We start from the raw sequence: 20,000 nt of genomic DNA, 5'->3' as shown, positions 1-20,000 counted from the left end.
AATTTAATAAAGTTAATCCTTCATCATTTTCAAAAAAGAAATAAATGTATTTCAGTAGAAATATGGTAAGAGTTAAAATAACCTCAAAATTAATGCAAACACAAATATGTATGTAGGCCAAATAGTACTTTGAAAGTAATATTCATTCAAGTTCCTCAAAACTTTGTGCTATAGAGGTGAGGTGAAGCAGGATAGTCACAGCAATGAGTTCCATTCTACAGATTCTCAGATTCTGCCTTAAAAAATGGAAACAAATTAATGATGGTATAGAGGAACTATTAGCTTTTAAGTTAATGAAAAGTTTTCAATGCTAACATCATTATCATCATTTTCAAAGCTGACATCATCATCATCATTTAAAGTCCATTTTCCATGCTTGCAAGGGTCACATGAAATTTGTTGAAGTAGATTTTCTATTGCTGGAGGACCTTTCTGTCAAATGTAAAAGTTTTTTGCTCCCCCCCCCCCACCAGAATAAAATGGAAATATATGCTTCATGCTCAGAATTGTCAAAGCATGGAATAAACAAACTTGTGTGCTTTCTGGACTATCACAAAACTGCATCCTTCAGAAGTTCCATGCTTCCTGAAATTCACCAATATTACTCTCTTTTGATGTTCACTTTGCTTTATCTTGGCCCTTTATTCTGGGTCTTGTGTGTATACTGCTAACTTCCATTGCTGTCTTTCTTTACTTAATGTATGTTTGCTCATTGTACCTTCTTTTAACTTTTTCTGATGAGTTGTCGTGCTCCTGAGCACTGACACATATCATAAGCTCATATATTAAAACACCAGGTTTATACCCCCAGATTGGCTCTAATCAATCAAACTTAAGATCAAAGGCATTCTAGCTGTGACCATCCCATTTTATTTGCCCCACACCAAATAGTGTATGTATGTTTACATATATTACAAGAGAAAACATTTGGAATGCAGTATAGCTGTGAAAAACTGCAGAGAAACTGGGTATTTACCCTCATAAGACAGGAAAAAATTGCCAACAGGCAGCTATGTTAATCAAACTCAATACCCTTCAGTTTGTTATAAATTGTTCTATATATATATATATTATATATATATATATATATATATATATATATATATGGGGAGAGTTTATAAAAAAAAAAACAAAAGACAGATGGTGTAGAAAACAAACAGATGTTTTAGTATAATGCTCAGGAATAGAAAAAGTCTTTTACGTTTCAAGCCTACGCTCTTCTACAGAAAGGGACACAGAGAAAACAAGGAGAGAAAAAAATACGTGTAGTGGCTAACGCTCTATCATGGCGACTATATATATATATATATATATCACCGTGACCAACCAGGCTATCAGATGTTGCTACACATCGCTGGTCACAATGCGCTTCGCATTGTTTTAGCTTTCAAGTGATGTCACCCAGCTGGCTAAGTGAGCAGGCCAACAGAAGAAAGAGTGAGAGAAAGTTGTGGCGAAAGAGTACAGCAGGGATCGCCACCACCCCCTGCCAGAGCCTTGGGGAGCTTTAGAGGTGTTTTCGCTCAATAAACATTCACAACGCCCGGTCTGGGAATCGAAACCGCGATCCTACAACTGCAAGTCCGCTGCCCTAACCACATATATATATATATATATGTATATGAGGGGATACTGAAAAGTTCCTGGCGTTGGGTAAAAGAAAAATACAGGACAATCAGTTAATTATGATCTTATTCAACATATTCTCCTCTCAGATACACAAGCTTATTGCAGCAGTTCTTTAGTTTTTCTAAACTCGTGTAAAAGAACTCAGAGGGTTGGGCCTCCAGCCAAGTATTTCATGATACACTTAAAGCCAGGAACATTTCAGTACTCCATAGGTACAGATTAACCAATATGTTCATTTCTTGTTCAAAGACAGGAAAATATAATACGCAGAAAATTTGGCTGTTATTTCAAGTAGTTCAAGCAACCACACAGAGCTCTTTCAGAAACTCATAAAAAGAAAAAAAAAAAAACGAAACCATAGGATTTAAAAACAATATGACATAAATTTGATAAATAGAATACATGGTATATAATTTGATAAAAAAAAATAAAATCATTATCTTTGACAAACCACATAACCAATTCTGCAAGAAGAGACAGTAAATTAAATCAGCTCTAGTAGACTTGACAATAAGAGTTATTGGGCGCAGGATTGAATGGGAGATATAAATCAGGCCAAGCAGAGTTTGATATGATAACTATGAGGGGGTGATATATATGACAATTAGTTAAGCTCTCTAGCATTTCCACTACTCTACGAGATCATTAACCAATGTAACTTTCAAGTATACAGACGTGACCAGAGTGTCTTTTTGGGTAGAGAGAAAGAGAAACTATGTGTAGCTACATGTTTACAAAAAGAGAGAATTAAATAAAGAGTAAATTATACATATGTATAATGGCGGTGCCCCAGCATGGCCACAGTTCATTAGCTGAAACTGGAAAAATCAAAAATCAAAATCGTGTGTGTACTGCTCCAAGGAGAGAGGAGGGAGTGGGGAAAGGAGAGATAGAAGAGAGACTAACAGTGAAAACATGCAGTGGTAGCTGTTCATGGTTTCTGCAGTAACAGGAACAACGAAACAAGATTTGAAGAACTTTGCAGGCCATAGACACACTCAAAATTCACCCACATGCATTCTAATATATTTATATATACAACGAAGTTGATCATTTCCAGTCTTCTATGAAAAATGTGCCTGATCATGGGGCAATATCACCTTGCTTGGAAACAGTTGAAAACTGGCAAGAGGAAGGGCATCCAGGCATAGAAAATCTGCCCAAGCAAATTTCCATATCGACCCATGTAAGAATGGAAAAGTGAATGATAAATGATGATATTTGTGCTTGTATTTCAAAAAATGCAGCCCTAGTAAACAAAACAGCACTTAAAAGGGTAAAGACCACCTTCAGTCTGAATGGCCATGGGATTGCACCTAGAAAGTTCCCCTCTAAGGGAAAGTTCGGGCATGGTTGTTTATGGAAGACTAGCAGTCACCCATGCATACCAGCCTCCACTCTCCATGTCATCGATGTTATCCAAGGGAGAGGCAAAGGCATGGTACCAGTGACATCGCAACTCATTTCTACAGCTAAGTGAACTGGAGCAACCTGAAATAAAGTGTCTTGCTCAAGAACACATCACACAGCCCGGTCCAGGAATCGAACTCACTACCTTGTGATTGTGAGCCCTATGCTCTAACCACTGAACCATGTGCTTTACTCTTTTAGTACTTAACCCTTTAGTTACTGTATTTATTTTGAGATGCTCTGTATTTCTTTCAAATACTTAAAATATAACAAAGAATTTAGTAAACTAACTTGGTTATCATTCAGCTAGTGTTAGGAACATAAATTGTGTCTAAGATTTGGTGGAAGATTTTAATTCAAAACATATGAAAACAAGACATTTGTACTCAGAGCCAGAGCCGGTTTCAGACGGGTTGGTAACGAAAGGGTTAAAGTGTAATTAATTATAAATAAATACTGAATAAAAGACATACTTCACATGCCTAAATTTTTCCAGACAAAACTTACTAGAACCAATATCCTTTTTTACTGGGTTCAGTCATTTGACTGCCACCATACTGGGGCACTGTTTTCAAGGGCTCAGTTGACAAACTCAAGCCTCGTATGTATTTCAGTCTGCTTCTTCCTTTATCAATTAATTTGTTAAAAACACTAATTTACAAGAAATAAATGGACACAAAGTAAACAACACCAGTATTTAGACCCATGCATAATGCAAGCACAACCAGAAATATAACACATTTCTTCAGTTTCCTACCCACAATGTATTGAGCAACTCAAGAGCATGACAGATCACACCTACTCAAAGGTACCATGCAGAGAGATTGAACCTAGGTTTCTGTGGATGCAAAGTGAGCACTTTTTAAAAACACATGGCCTGTACATAATTTTCAGGCTGTTGACCCCTACCTTTTCAACATATTATACAATATAAAATGGTTTAAAATTTTGTTCATCTTCAGCCATTATATATGCACATAGGCTCAGACTAGTATAGAACTTTAAAATGTTTTTTTTTTTCTTTTCAAACAAAGTCCATTGCTGTTATCTCCAATACACACTGTAAATGGTTAGCATTAGAAAAGCCATCCAGTCATAGAAATTATGCCAAAGTAAACAGTGGAGCATGATGCAGTCCTTCAACCAATGCTAGCATGGAACATGGACGTTAAATGATGGTGATATATATGTGTATGTATACACACAATTTTAATTCAATCATTAGTACAACAAAATGTATTTTGTTAGGCTAACAATAATGGGTTAAAAGTTTAGTTCTGTATTCTAAGTAACATCTTTGAATTGTTACCCCACTGAAATATAAAATGGACTCTCCCGTCGTTAGACGACGTATGAGGGTTCGACAATTTCTTACCGAACAACCACACATTGTTTACAGTGATCAAAATGTTTGTGTAGACATAAGCTTGCTTACTCCATCAAATCGACATTACCTGTACAGGTGTAACTGGGTGCCACATGTCAGATGTCGAAATGATCACAGAGCAACATGAAATGAAGTGCTTTGCTCAAGAATACAACGCAACACCCAGTCTGGGTTTTGTACCCATGATCTCACAATCTTGGGTGCAATACCCTAACCACTAAGCCATGCACCTTCACTGAAATATATATGTGTGTGTGTGTATACATTACTTGTTTCAGTCATTTGAATGCAACCATGCCAGGGCACCGCCTTCAAGGATTTTAATTGAACAAATCGACCCTAGGACTTATTTTCTCAAACCTGGTACTTATTCTATTGGTCTCTTTTGCCAAACTGCAAATAAAACAAACACACCAACACCAGTTGTCAAGTGAGGGTGGGGAACAAGCACAGACACGTGTGTGTGTGTGTGTATGATGGGCTTCTTTTAGTTTCCGTCTACCAAATTCACTCACAAGGCTTTGGTCGGCCCGAGGCTATAGAAGAAAACTGAACCTGTCTCCTTTCCCTGTTATTCCTAACCAGCAGATATCATAGCATACTCACCTATTTTTTTTGTAACAATATAAATAGGTAGATTTACAAACCTGGTCATTGACACTACGACTAGGATGAAAATGTACAACAAAAGACCTTGACACCTACTAATCCTAAATATTAATATATATTACTATAACAGTATGTATTTTTGCTAGCTACAATAGCCAGCAGAATGTTGTTTCACTTCCAACAATTATCTCATAAAAAAAAATCACATGCCACACACAAGTACAGTTTGAGAGAGAGAGAGTATGGCATGGAAATAGACTAGATCAAATTCTTATAATATAAAAGACAAGCCAACAAGGTGGTCAAACTGGACTATTAGAAATAGCAACCAAATGACCTTCAAATCACACCCTACTGACAATACAGAGGGAAAAAAAGTGATAGAGAAAAGGTATATGTGCTAAAGTAGCACTATATGAAAATATGATGGGGTGGGATAGGCATGGTTGGAATGTTTGGGATAACAAGTCTGCTGGATCAGGGATGACCTAGGGCTGAATAATAACATATAAAGTGAAAAATGAACATAAAGATGCTGGGACACTACCTCAAAAGGTTTAGTCAAACAAATTGACCCCAGGTACTTATTTTTTGTAAGCCAGATGCTTATTCTGTTGGTCTTTTTCGCCAAATCACGAAGTTATAGGGACATAAACAAACCAACATCAGTTGTTAAGCAGTGGAGGAGAGATAAACTCAAAGACACATACACACACACATCATCATTAACGTCCGTTTTCCATGCTAGCATGGGTTGGATGGTTTGACCGGGGTCTAGTAAGCCATAGAGGCTGCACCAGGCTCTGGTCTGATTTAGCAGTGTTTCTACAGCTGGATGCCTTTCCTAATGCCAACCATTCCGTGAGTGTAGTGGGTGTTTTTTACGTGCCACCGCACAGGGGCCAGAGCTGGCTAGCAAACAGCCATGATCGGATGGTGCTTTTACGTGTCACTGACATGGACGCCAGTCAGGCGGCACTGGTATCTGCCACGTTCGGCGGTGCTTTTTACGTTTCACCGGCATGGGTGTCTTAACTACAATTTCCATTTGATTTTTATTTTGATGTTGACATAATATATATATATATATATATATATATATATATATATATATATATATATACAACAGGCTTCCACATAGTTTCCATCTATCAAATTCACTCACAAGGCCCCAAGTTATAGTAGAAGACACTTGCCCAAGGCACTGTGCAATGGGACTGAACTTAAAACCACATGCTAGTAAAGCAGGATTCTTAACCACACAGTGCAGTCATGTAATTAAATAAGGAGTGGAACAAAAAACAGAAACACTGTAAGTAACAAAAGTTCCTTATGTACATTAAGAAACATGGTTGAAACCATCAGCATTTTTTAAATCCATTTTCCCCACACTTGCATGGAATTAGGAATGTCTTCTCCAGCATAGCACTTCATCATTTATCACAATCCCTTGCCAATCCCTCTGTGAGGTTCGGTACTTTAAGATCATCTATTAACATTTCTCATGTCTACTTTACTCTTCGCTATGTTCTTCCCACCTGGACAGCTTAGCACTTCTTTACCTATCATTTTCCATATACAGTAATCCCTCGACTATCTCAGGCATTACATTCCAAAAACCCCCCCGCGATAGGTGAAAATCCACGAAGTAGAAACAGTACTGTATTTATTTTTTATTATTTTTATAATTTGTACATGTTTATTTAATCATAAATGCAAATAACCACAGAGGAATCGACGTAGGCTTAAATAATGAACCACGATATGGCATAGGATTACTGTACATCATACATTAGGTAGGGGGCTCCAAAAGGGGTCTCAGGGAGTAGCGTCCCTGCCTTCCTGAGCTAGTTTTCCACCACATTTCTTAAAAATTGTGGTAGAGGCCTTGGTCTTGAGACCACTCATGTCCAAAAACTGAGGTTGGGAGTAAGCAAGGGCATGCTCCCTGTAGAAAATCCAGCTCCAAAAAAGCCTCATGAAAGCAAAGGAGAATGGGCACCAGCCAGCCCAAAGGTTGGGGTGGGCTGCACCTGCCTTCCTCAGTTACTATAGCATTGAGGTAGATCCGGCCACCTCCGTAAACAGGGACAAAACCAAGATTTAAAACACTGAATGATGATGGTGATGATACCTGTACTAATGCAGTCTCCTCTGTGTACTTCCCAACCACATGGCTTCAGGTTCAGTCCCATCGTGTGGCACTCTGGGCAAGTATTTTCTACTGTAGTCATTGGCTGACCAAAGACTTGTGACTGAATTCAGTAAACGAAAACTACTAAAACACTCTCATATGCTTGCTTGTGTGTGTGTGTCTCCTTATCTGGACGTGTGATGCTATTTATTACCAACAGCTTGCAGAAATGTGTCTAGCCATGGGGAAATATATTAATTTCTTTAGTGCCCACAAGGGGCTAAACATAGAGGGGACAAACAAGGACAGACAAAGGGATTAAGTCGATTACATCGACCCCAGTGCATAACTGGTACTTATTTAATCGACCCCACTGAAAGGATGAAAGGCAAAGTTGAACTCGGCGGAAGATGAACTCAGAACATAACGGCAGACGATATAGTGCTAAGCATTTCGCCCGGTATGCTAACGATTCTGCCAGCTCGCTGCTCTTATGGGGAAAATATATTGCTTGAAAACAGGTAAGAGTTGACAACAAGAATTGGTATCTGGATATAGAAAATCTGCCTCCATGAAATCCATCTAACCCATGCAAGCAATGCTATGATAGTGATGACAATTCATTAACCAAAACCATTCCATAGAATACCTATTAGGAGTAGTTCTTATAAGTATCTTTTACTTGTTTCAACCATTAAACTGTGGCCATGCTGGGGCATTGCCTCGAAGAATTCTAGTCAAACAGCTCAACCCCAATACTTATTTTAACCCTTTTGAGATGCTCTGTGTTTCTTTCAATTACTTTAAATATAACAAAGAATTTAGTAAAATAACTTGGCTATCATTCAGTTAGTGTTAGGAACATAAATTGTGACTAAGGTTTGATGGGGTTTTTTTAATTCAAAACTTATGAAAACAAGACATTTGCACTCAGAGCCAGATTCAGCCAGGTTGTTAATGGTCTCTTTTGCTGAACTGTCAAGCTGCTGGGATGTAAACACACCAACATCAGTTGTCAATCAGTGGTGTGGAGGCAAACAAAGACACACTCATCAATACACATATATATATATATGTATTATGATAGCTTCTTTCAGTTTCAGTCAACCTAATCCACTCATTAGGCTTTAGTCAGCCTGAGGCTATAGCAGACATCTGCCCAAGGTGCCACAAAGTGGAACTGAACACAGAACCATGTGCTGTGAAACAAACTTCTTACTACACAGCCACACCTATATTTAGTCAGAAAAAGGACATCTTCGAACATTTTTGCAGTGCCTCTACAAGATTGGTGGAGGAAGAAAGACCATCTTGGTGTTCTCAGTCTAGAGACCCCCACCCTCCGAGTACACAGAAAGCAGTACACTCTGTTTAACTTTCACAGTGCTCATTAAATTTTTGCTGGAGATGTAACACACTAATCACATGCAAATCAGTTCTCAAAATCCTTTTCTATTGGCCAGTGTTTAACTACATCATATGAAATGTAGAAACTTCTGGAAAGTACCCCACAATCAAAAACAAGTTAACTTGGTCCCTGCGTCTCAAGTGCACATGCATGGAACCAAATATACTCAGTTCCTGTGCAGTAAGAGTTGCTGCCAAGATATAAAAGACCCTTGTCTACAGTGCTGCACAGCAGGATTGAACCCACGACCCTCTGATCATAAATTGAATCTGTTACCCAAAAAAGCCAAGCATACACTCAAGCAGGCCAATCCAGCAAGTACACTGAATAGAAAATATATCAAGACACTGCATCTCAGATGCCATGAGTATATTAGCTTTTATAATAGGTACACCATATACCTTTAAGAGGTAACTGAAAGGATTAGCATCACGGAAAGTATCTGGCTATGAAACACTGCCTCAAAAAGCCCAGTCCAACCCATGCAAGTATAGAAAAGCTGGTGGAACAATGAAAACAATGATGGAATTTCCTTAAACATTTACCAAAATATGGAACAAGTGAGATAAAAGATTACAATACGAAGTGTAAACCTTGAGGGAAAAAAGGCCAAAATCATTAAAAGGTATTCAATGAAAGATTCTACATATTAAATGTTATATTGTTGGTGTTTACCCACCCCAACATCAAATCTAATCTATCTTTTAATTGCTTCTGTCATTAGACTGTGGCCATGCTGGGGCACCGCCTTCAAGAATTTTAGTGGAATGAATCAATCCCAGTTTAAGCCTGGTACTTATTCTATCGATTTCTCGCTGATAAATCAGCCTTCTAAAAAAAGTATGCAGAACTACATTATCTAATAGTTTCTCCTCATAAAAAAAAAAATAGAAATGTGATTTCAGAGAGATTTAGCTGTTATTTCTAACAGAGTGATCTATGAAGTAAAGACTCTCTCAGTTCATATTATAAATTGTAAATTTGTATCACAATGTCCTACACAATGAAATGAAATTACCTGTGAGACTATTTGGTAAACCAACTTACTAGAAATACCCTTTAAATCACGCATTACCACCTCAAAAGTAAAGGGACACATTGGTTAAAAACAATGCAATAGTCATGGGCAAAATGAATTTTGACAATAGATTCACTAGATCAGACCTTCGATTTACTGGAGCTAAGGCTATAAAGTTTTCTCAACAGTGCAAATGTGTAGAATAAAAATAAAAGCAAGCTTACCTATATTTTCTTGTGTTTTCTATTACTGAGTCTCCAAGTAGTCTATTTAGATTCATCTTCAGTGAGTTTGTCACACTATAAAAGGAGATAAAATTACCAAACAGGTTTGTTTTAATGAAGAGGAAACAGAAAAGACTCAAATATTCAACAAAAATTACATACAATTACTCTAGACCATATATATATATACATATACTTTATTTAAAAGCAGCAGAAATTCAACAAAACCTGTTACTCAGAGTTTCACGTTCCCATTCGTCGGACAGTTTTGGGGTACGTGAAACTCCGAGTAACAGGTTTTGTTGAATTTCTGCTGCTTTTAAATAAAGCATATTACTCAACCCCTGGTATTTGAGTACTCTTTTTTCCACCTTGTTTCACATTTATGTGTTTACTCCGGTATATATATATAGATATATATATACATATATAGGGTAGTGAATATTCTTTAGAAAAATCACCACCAGCGGCCTAGCATGTATAAATAGTCAACAGACAATATATTTTTAATATAAAATAGTGTACATTTAAACACAAGAAAAAGCTACCCTTTAACAGGCAATTTTTACACGCTAGAAGAAGCAGCCAGGAGTATTATTTCAACACTCAAGAAGAATGGAAAAGTCATTGACATTTGGAGTCTATGCTCTAGCATGTAAAAATTACCTGTTAAAGGGTAGTTTTCTCTTGTGCTTAAATGTACACTATTTCATATTAAATATATCAAATGGATGTGATATAAAACTATTCTGCACATACACTAACAGCCATACCAACATACCTCCTTCATCAGCTGCCCCACAGATATTGCTACGGTTTTGACACATGGGCGGTGTCAGCAGCACTAAAATAAGTTTTGTATTAGAACAAATATACCTTAGATATCACCACATTCATTCAATCTAAGGATTAAACACTAACATTATTAATTAAACCACAACAAAGTAACACATATACTCAATGTACAAAAAACAGTATCGGTAAATAGATTCAGCAAGTAAACCTATAACTCCTAAATTAGCTAACTAAATAGCAACCTAGCCCTTGTAAGATTGTGTGTGTGTGTATATATATATATATATAAACATTTTATCATTAATTAAAACCTTAGGGTAGCAAGAATATTCATAGAAAAATTCTTTGCTACCAGTGATCTAGCGGGAAAGAAAAAATTAGTCAATAGACTATATATTATTCAAAGAAGAATACAGTGTACGTTCAAACACAAAAGAGATACCCGAAGAATAGGATATCTGACTCGCTAGAAAGAGCTTGGAGTTTTAACTGCCCTTTCTAGCGAGTCAGATATCCTATTCTTCGGGTATCTCTTTTGTGTTTGAACATACACTGTATTCTTCTTTGAATTATATATATATATATATATATATATGATAATAATGTTAGGGAGCATAACTCCAAACTTACAGGGAAAAATTCAATTTAGTATTAAATCAAATTTCACAATATAAATATAAAGTATATATAAATTTGAGAAAAACCACTATTATATAATTCAAACAATGATAGACATAAACCATATCATATAGAAAAAATAAAATATATGATAAAACATTTACCTAGATAACATATATCTAAACATATATAAAACATATATCTAGATGTTTTATAATATATTTTATTTTTTCTATATGATATGGTCTATGTCTATCAGTGTTTGAATTACATAATAGTGGTTTTTCTCTAATTTATATATATATATATATATATATAAAATCATCATTTTCATGCCCTCTGGTATATGGGTTAGACAGAGTTTATTGGGACAGATTTTCTACAGTTGGATGCCCTTCCTGTCCCAACCCTCACCTGTTCCCAAGTCAAGTAATATTTTCCCATGGCCAGACAAGCTTACACAGAATATTGGAAACGAATGACAGTTTGTACGACAGTGACACTCATTTACGAATGACCTGTATTGTCAAGACAAAGAGATTACAAAAATATGTATACATTTCATGTTGAACCGTTAATCCCTACACATTTTTTTCTCTCTCGGTTCTTTCTGTCAAGGAGCATAGACTCAAAATGTCAATGACTTTTCCATTCTTCTTGAGTGTTGAAATAATACTCCTGCTTGTTTTTCTTTCACTTGTCTTCATCTTTTGCTTTCTGTAAATTTGAACTATATATGCATGTGTGTTTGTGTGCATGTGCACACAAACCTGTTTCAGTTTCCATCAACCAAATCCACTCACAAGGCTTTGGTCAGCCTAGTGTTATAGAGAAGAAACTTGTCCTAGGTGTCATGTAGTGGGACTGAACCGCAAATCATGTCATTGGGAAGTAAACCCCTTAACCATACAGTCACATTTGCACAAACATGTGTGTGTGTGTGTAATCATGATCATTCAATGCCTATTTTCCAAGCTGGCATGGGTACAGAAAATTGATAAAATAGTTTGTAGAATCCATTGCTGTTTAGCTTCATGTAAGGAATTCCTGTCAATCATTTCTTTTTTTTTATATCATTCATATAATGCATGAAGGTGCATGGCTCAGTGTTTAGAGCGTCAGGCTCACAATCATGAGGTGGTGAGTTCAATTCCTTGACTTGGCTGTGTATTATGTTCTTGAGCAAGACACTTTATTTCACGTTGCTCCAGTTCACTCAGCTGTAGAAAAGGAGTTGCAACAGCACTGGTATGAAGCTGTATCGGTCTTTGCCTTCCCCTTAGATAACACTGGTGGTGTGAAGAGGGGAGGCTGGTATGCATGGGTGACTGCTAGTCTTCCATAAACAATCTTGCCCAGGCTTGTGCCTCAGGAGAACTTTTTAAGTGCAATCCCATGATCATTCGAAGTGGGTCTTTACCCTTTTTATAATGCACGGCATTGTTCAAGGTATCTAAGGAGCTTGCTCAGAGATGTGGTCACTCAATTCAACTTGATGAATTACTGCTGAGAAGCTTCTGCACAAACTTAATACATTTTATAATTTTTTATTTTTTCCTGTATATTTACAGGAGTGGCTGTGTGGTAAGTAGCTTGCTAACCAAGCACATGGTTCCGGGTTCAGTCCCACTGTGTGGCATCTTGAGCAAGTGTCTTCTACTATAGCCTCAGGCCGACCAAAGCCTTGTGAGAGGATTTGGTAGACGGAAACTGAAAGAAGCCTGTCATGTATATATATATATATATATATATATATATATGTATGTATGTGTGTGTGTTTGTGTTTGTCCCCCTAGCATTGCTTGACAACCAATGCTGGTGTGTTTACGTCCCCGTCACATAGCGGTTCGGCAAAAAGAGACCGATAGAATAAGTACTGGGCTTACAAAGAATAAGTCCCGGGGTCGATTTGCTCGACTAAAGGCGGTGCTCCAGCATGGCCGCAGTCAAATGACTGAAACAAGTAAAAGAAAAAGAAAAAAAATATTCAGGAAAAAAAAACGTTACTAACCAAAATCTGATGCCAAATCTTTAAACATTGTTTCCATCATTTGATAATTCCTTAATGAAGATAGGAAGCAAAGTAAATAAAGCATTTACATGCTTAGTACCAATTTATAATAAGCACAAGAATATTTGTTATTTTTGTCTAACACTCAATCAGCTCTCATCAAATACACCATCCTAGACTACATTATGAAAGTGGCCATTTAAAAATTTCTTCTTTGTAAGATATTGATTAGTGATGTGAAGGAGATTACTGTTGTTTCTAGCAAGATAGAGACTCACATACATACATACACTCATTTACAATATGTGATGGTGAGAATGACAAAGGGATGAGTAGAAATATTTCTCAATGAAAACGGACAGAGTTGAGCAAACACTAAAGCGAGACATGAGGTTTGCATCGTAACAAGAACTGTTTTTATTAGCTCCATAAAAAACACTTCCATAATACAAGGAAAATATTTAAGGAAGAGAAAATTGAAGCAATATCTCATGCATGCTGAAGACAAGAAACCTGAAGGTCAATTTTCATGAAAGCAATTCTGACAGAAGTGGTTATTCAGGAAAATAATGATTTCTTTCTTTAAACAAAGATTTTTTGGTGTTTTTTTTTCTCTTTTTTTAGTATGAAAAGAAGCATTGCTGATTCAAAGTATTTCTTTCACCAACATGAAAAAAAGATGTAGATAAAATTGCTTCCAGTAGAATTTCTATCATGGTCAGCTATATGAATTCTTGTATGTATATCTATTATATGTATGTTTTATATGAGCATGTGTGTGTGTCTTGTATGATTACGCATGTGTGGATGTGTTGTTGTGTATGTACGTGATTATGTGTGTACATATATATAAATCTTAATATGTTTCTGTCACTGGACTGTGGCCATGCTGGGGCATCACCTTTACAAACTTCAGGTGAGTGAATTAACTTTCATACTTATTTAAAAGCCTGGTAATTATTCTATCAGTCTCTTTGCTGAACTACTAAGTTATGAGGGATGTAAACACAACAATACCAGTTGTCAAGTGATGGTGGGGAACAAATTCAGACACAAACACACATATACATATATTTATGTGCCACCTGAGTGGTAGGCATTAGGAATGGCATCCAGCTGTAGAAACCTTGCCAAATCAGATCAGAACTTAATGCAGTCCCCCACCCCAACTTACCAGTTTTCAGTCAAACTGTCCAACCCATGCCTGCATGGGAAGAGCTTTTTTTCAATTCCTATCTACCAAATCCACTAACAAGGTTCTGGTCAGCCATGCAGTAGGACTGATTCTGGAACCTTGTGATTGAGAATCAAACTCTGCACAACACAGCCATATCTGTGCCTAAAATTCTCATTTTTATTTTCCAGTCATAGGTTATAAATCAGCTTCCCTAAATATTATTTTCTAGTTCCCAAAGAGCCATAGGCAAAACAAAATATATTTTGTTAGACTAACGATCATGGATAGTTTGGTTCTCCTATTATCCTTACCAACATCACCATCTGATCTAATTCAAACCGATATATCTTTAAAATAACACTAAGAAGAAAACTGAATCTTTACAAATGCAATATATGAAGAACTTAACACTATAATATACCATATTTTAACGTGTATAAGGAACCCTTTTTTGCCAAAAATTAGGTAAAAAAAATATGGGAGTTTCTTATTCATGGATAGAATTATAATCCCTTACAAAACCTGTTTTTTTTTCAAAATTTTTAGCCCAAAGAATTAGGGGGTTCCTTATAAACATTAAAATACAGTACATATATATAATTCACTTTATAGTTTTACATAATGAAAGAAAAGAAAAAGATGAATTTTTAAAAATTACGTATAACTTTGACAAGTTGCAGATTTCATGGAAAATGTCATTTAAGCTACATTACACACAAATATTGTGGTTAAAAATATTTAGAAAAGGAAGCAATAAATACGTATTTCTAAGAAGTTTTCTACTGTTTTTCTTTTCTTTCTTTCTGACACTTGAATCTCACAGACTCAAGGTGTTTATCCAAGTTCAGCCCTTACCAAATGGAACTATATAATCAAAGGTGTCCAAGGCGATCATATGGTGTCCTCTTTTAAAACAGTAAGGTGTGACAGGAGGAATGTTTGACTGCTATTTCTAACAGGTCATTTAGAAACACATGTGCTACAATGAGTAGCCACACAAAAAAATCCTCGGACCAGCCAATACATACAGCCAAGAAAGGAACATTATATACAGACATGGCTCTCAATTTCATTTGAAAAATTTAACATATTTAAAACAAAGACAAACCAGCCATGCTAGAAAAGGGTGATCAGATATTTAAAAATTCAACCAAAACCAACACATTGGTTATCTTTATATATCAGAAGCTGTTATTATTCCTCAGTCAGACCGTTCCTATATGTTTGATCAGCTGCTTTCAAGCCAAAGGTTGACTCAAGCAGATTGAACTGGGATGGGATAATGGATATTATATATATATATATATATATATATATGAGGGTGATGGCTATATAGCTTGACCAGCTCTAATCAACAGGTATATTAAAAATTCATCCAGATTTGTATGCAACTCTCAAAGTAAACATGTGAAAACTCAAAGAACCTACAACAAATATTTATCAATTCCTGCATGAACTCTCCTTCATGTTCATCCATAATTTAGTCAGCCATAAAAGCATTGAAACAGAATGTCAGAGGAAGTAACATTTCCAATTCTCTTTGATAATTTGAGTAAAGTAATTGCTACTATATTCTGAAATTGATGAACATTGCATCCACATTAGCACTGCTGTTTACCTTGTATATAGAAGATTTAGATCCATATTTCTTCTTGATCAGTCATCTAACATTACTCTCATGCCATTGCACACACACACATTTTCACCATCTAATTCAAAGACCTCTTTTCTATTTTTTGTTTCTCTTCATCTTTCCTTTCCATAAAAGAGCATATACCCAAAACATTAAACACTTCTTATAATTTACTTTAACATCATCCTTTATACACCCTGTTTGTTTGGGGTTTTTTTTTAACCTCATCTTTGTGTTTTTTCTCCTTCTATCATACACACACACATACAAAATGGGCTTCATTCAGTTCTTTTTTACCAAACCCACTCACAAACCTTTGAGCAATCAGAACTATATAGAAGAAATATGCCCAAGGCTCCATACAGTGGGGTGAACCCAAGACCCCATGGTTGGGAAGCAAACTTAGTCACAAAGTCATATACTGTTTCAATTAATTTTAGAATTAAGAATTTAGAAAAAGTTGAAGTTTTGCATAATTAACCAGGTCCTTTGGAATACAAAAGGATCCTTATGAAAATATAACAAGGTTAAATATGTAGAATTTAAAACAGGATGAAAACTAGAGACAACCATAAGTGAGGTAATATCAAAAGGACCATTATGGGAGAATGTATTCATTCCTAAAAGGCATGAAAATGTGTTGTTGAGTTTTGGGGGAATTTCCAATGTCATCTTCAATTGCATTCAGTTACAAGTGAAAATAATACAACAGCATCGGCAAGAAATGAGAATGAGGTAAACAGTCAAAGAAATATTGAACTGAAATAATTCAGGCATTATTCTTCTAAAGGATTTATTTTTTATCTTTTACTTGTTTCAGTCATTAGACTGCAGCAATACTCGAGCATCACCTTGAAGAATTTTAAGTAGAACAAATTGGTCCCAGTAGGTATTTTTTTAAAGCTTAGTACTAATTCTGTCAGTCTCTTTTGTCAAACTGCTAAGTTACAAGTATGTAAACACACCAAAACTAGTTGTCAAGCAGTAGTGGTGGAAACACACAAACACATCATATATACAATGCGCTTCTTTCAGTTTCTGCCAACTAAATCCACTCACAAGTCTTTGGTCAGCCTGAGGCCATAAAAGACACTTGTCCAAGGTGCCACACAGTGGGACTGAACCAAGAACCATGTGGTTGGGAAGCAAGCTTCTTACCACACAGCCACACCTTTGTGTTAAGCATGGCTGTGGTTAAGAAGCTTGCTTTGCAAGCACATGGTTCCTGGTTCAGTCCCACTGTGTGGCACCTAGGACAAGTGTCTTCACAAGATATTGTTTGGCTTTGTGCCCCTCAATGCTTTGCAAGTGAATTCAGTAAATTGAAACTATGTGGAAGTCTGTCATGTATGTATATCACCATCATCATTCAACATCCATTTTTCTACGTTTTGTATGTGCGTCTAGCCCCTATTACCAATTGACAACTGGTGCTGGTTTGTTTACATCCCCACAACTCAGCAATTCAGCTAAAGGGACTAATGAAATAAGTACCAAACTTTAAAATAAGTATTGGGACTGATTCATTAGGTTAAACTCTAATTAAGTGCCCCAGCATGACCAAAGTCCAAAGACAAACATATAAAAGAAAGAAGGTATAACCGGTTACATATAAAAACTATTTAACTAAATTAATGAAATACTGAAGTTGAAACCCACTGTACAGGGATAGATACTAAATAACACTACATAACTCACTTCTTATCAGATCTACAAGGAAAGTTACAAACTCATCTGCTTGGCAACATAAAACCAGAAGTAAGCATTAGTCCTTGTAAAATTTTCGAGACATTTGAGGATGTTAGCAATTATTTTTTTTAAACAGTTCTATCAGTCTCTTTTGCTGAACCGGTAAGTGACGGGGACGTAAACACACCAGCATCGGTTGTCAAGCAATGCTAGGGGGACAAACACGGACACACATATATACGACAGGCTTCTTTCAGTTTCCGTCTACCAAATCCACTCACAAGGCATTGGTCGGCCCGGGGCTATAGCAGAAGACACTTGCCCAAGATGCCACGCAGTGGGACTGAACCCGGAACCATGTGGCTGGTTAGCAAGCTACTTACCACACAGCCACTCCTGCTTTTTTTTTTTTTCTTTTCCATTAAAGAATCCTTCAAACAAGAGGACAACTAAATGGCAGTACGTTTTGCACGGCAAGAAGGAATCGTGTTAATTAGTTCATTTGAGCACTCGTCACTCACAAGGTGCTTCGAGCAATGAAACGTGTGTTGTGTTCTATGCCACACACAACTGGCTGAACTGAAAAGTCTTTTCCAGGAATTAAGTGTCTCACTAGTTACAGGATATGAATCATTAACCGTTCGCATTCAATCAGCAAGATCACCTCCTCTCTAACACCTCAGCTCGCTGTTCTTTTCACCTACATACATTTACTCAAAGAAGGAAACTTCTATGCTGTCGCTCGATCTGCTAGAAATAGCAGCGAAATCGTCCTCAGATTTTACTCTAGCATTTTGTAAATAGAAAAATATTCGATAAAGTATTCCTAACATGCAGTACCAGGAGAATAAAGAAAAGGAGAGATGATCAAAGCCAGAGCACATTTGATCAAAGATCTACTAAATAGGGGATCAGCTGGGGCTATACAACCTTCATATAATAAGACTTTATTCTTGATTCTTTATCCGAATCGATATTAAATATCTGACAGGAGTTGGAAGATTCAACAAAATAGCAAAGATCATTTGCAAAGAACAGTTGAAGCAAGTATTGCTGTTATTTAAACCCCAGGTAAGTCCTGCTTTGCCGAGAGGTTAAACAACAAAAATCGACTTGTTGAAAAAAAAAAATTGGCTGGAGATAGCCAGAAACTTATGCAAGCATAAAAGTCATTTAAAAAAAATCGTATAGGATTTAATCAATCGATATTGATTGATTAAAATAATACAACCGTCTCGCTGAATACTGAATATCGTAGTAAAGATTCCGAAGGTTACAACTCATTCAATAGCAAACGATCACAAATGATGCGTCACCATGCCGGAAAGAAAGTTTTCAGTAAATAATTATAGCAGATAAACCGAAGTTTATGCATTTCTGTCACATTGACGACTGTTTATAGATCGAAATACGAATTTAGCATTTCATTAGAACATCGTTTAAAATGTGAGCCGAAGTAGTCGATAGCTCTGTTCGAGAAGTACTCTGATACATAGCACTCCAGCCGTGACCATCCTGTGTTTCTGCTTCACAACAATATTTCTAGGGTTATATTGTCCAATGTCTTTCCAATCTTCTAAGACATAAGGCTGCGATTTGAGGCCTAACAAGTCGAGCGTGTATCGATATTTACCGGGTTTGGTAAAACTCAACTACCATGAGAAACGGTTAAAATTTAGATAAACTAATACTAATTTATTTTTTTCTTTTCTTTCCTCGTTAACGATTTCGTTAAAAAAAAATAATATCTAGGTAGTCGTTCTCCATCTCCAACCTACTAAATACGAAACCAAATAAAATTTCGTCACTGAATGAAAGAAGAAAAAATTTTTTTTTTCAATGAAAACTAATTTACTGTCGTCTCACTAAAAATAATCACACAGTAAACACACTCTCTCGCCCTATTTATCTTCAGCAATACTGAGTTGGTGAATTGTTCGCAAATATCTGGCAACGTGAGATCGACTGAAGAAAAAAATTCACTGAACTTGCTTAGAAACTTATTCAAAAAGATATGTCATTCAAAAAATTTATTTAAATATAATTTTTGGTTTCAAAATGAATAATGTTATGTGATCAGTTTATCCTCCATGGCATCTTCACAACTTTGATTACTCTTTTTACATCGACAGCTTTATCACTTGCGTGGATGTATTGCAGTAGATGTTTATATATTTCACATAGGAATAGATTGGATTTTTTTCCGACAAATAAACATATCAATTATCATAAATAACAGTATTGGAAAAGTTGTCAAA

The 20,000-nt window shown here is 36.2% G+C and overlaps 1 protein-coding gene across 2 annotated transcripts in view; it reads right to left on the bottom strand.

The window, feature by feature from the left end:
• The window catches only part of LOC115220335 (scm-like with four MBT domains protein 1), a 104,592-nt gene that overhangs the window by 80,665 nt on the left and 3,927 nt on the right, over positions 1 to 20,000 (bottom strand). For both annotated transcript variants that reach the window (XM_036510166.1, XM_029790434.2), the window contains exon 2: positions 9,820 to 9,894. The gene's annotated coding sequence lies outside the window, so the exon portion shown is untranslated. The remainder of the gene's footprint in view (positions 1 to 9,819; positions 9,895 to 20,000) is intronic.

The sequence above is a fragment of the Octopus sinensis genome, linkage group LG16, assembly GCF_006345805.1.
Source record: "Octopus sinensis linkage group LG16, ASM634580v1, whole genome shotgun sequence".
In the NCBI taxonomy this organism is placed as follows: Eukaryota; Metazoa; Mollusca; class Cephalopoda; order Octopoda; family Octopodidae; genus Octopus; species Octopus sinensis.
This window is presented reverse-complemented; position numbering and strand designations above follow the sequence as displayed.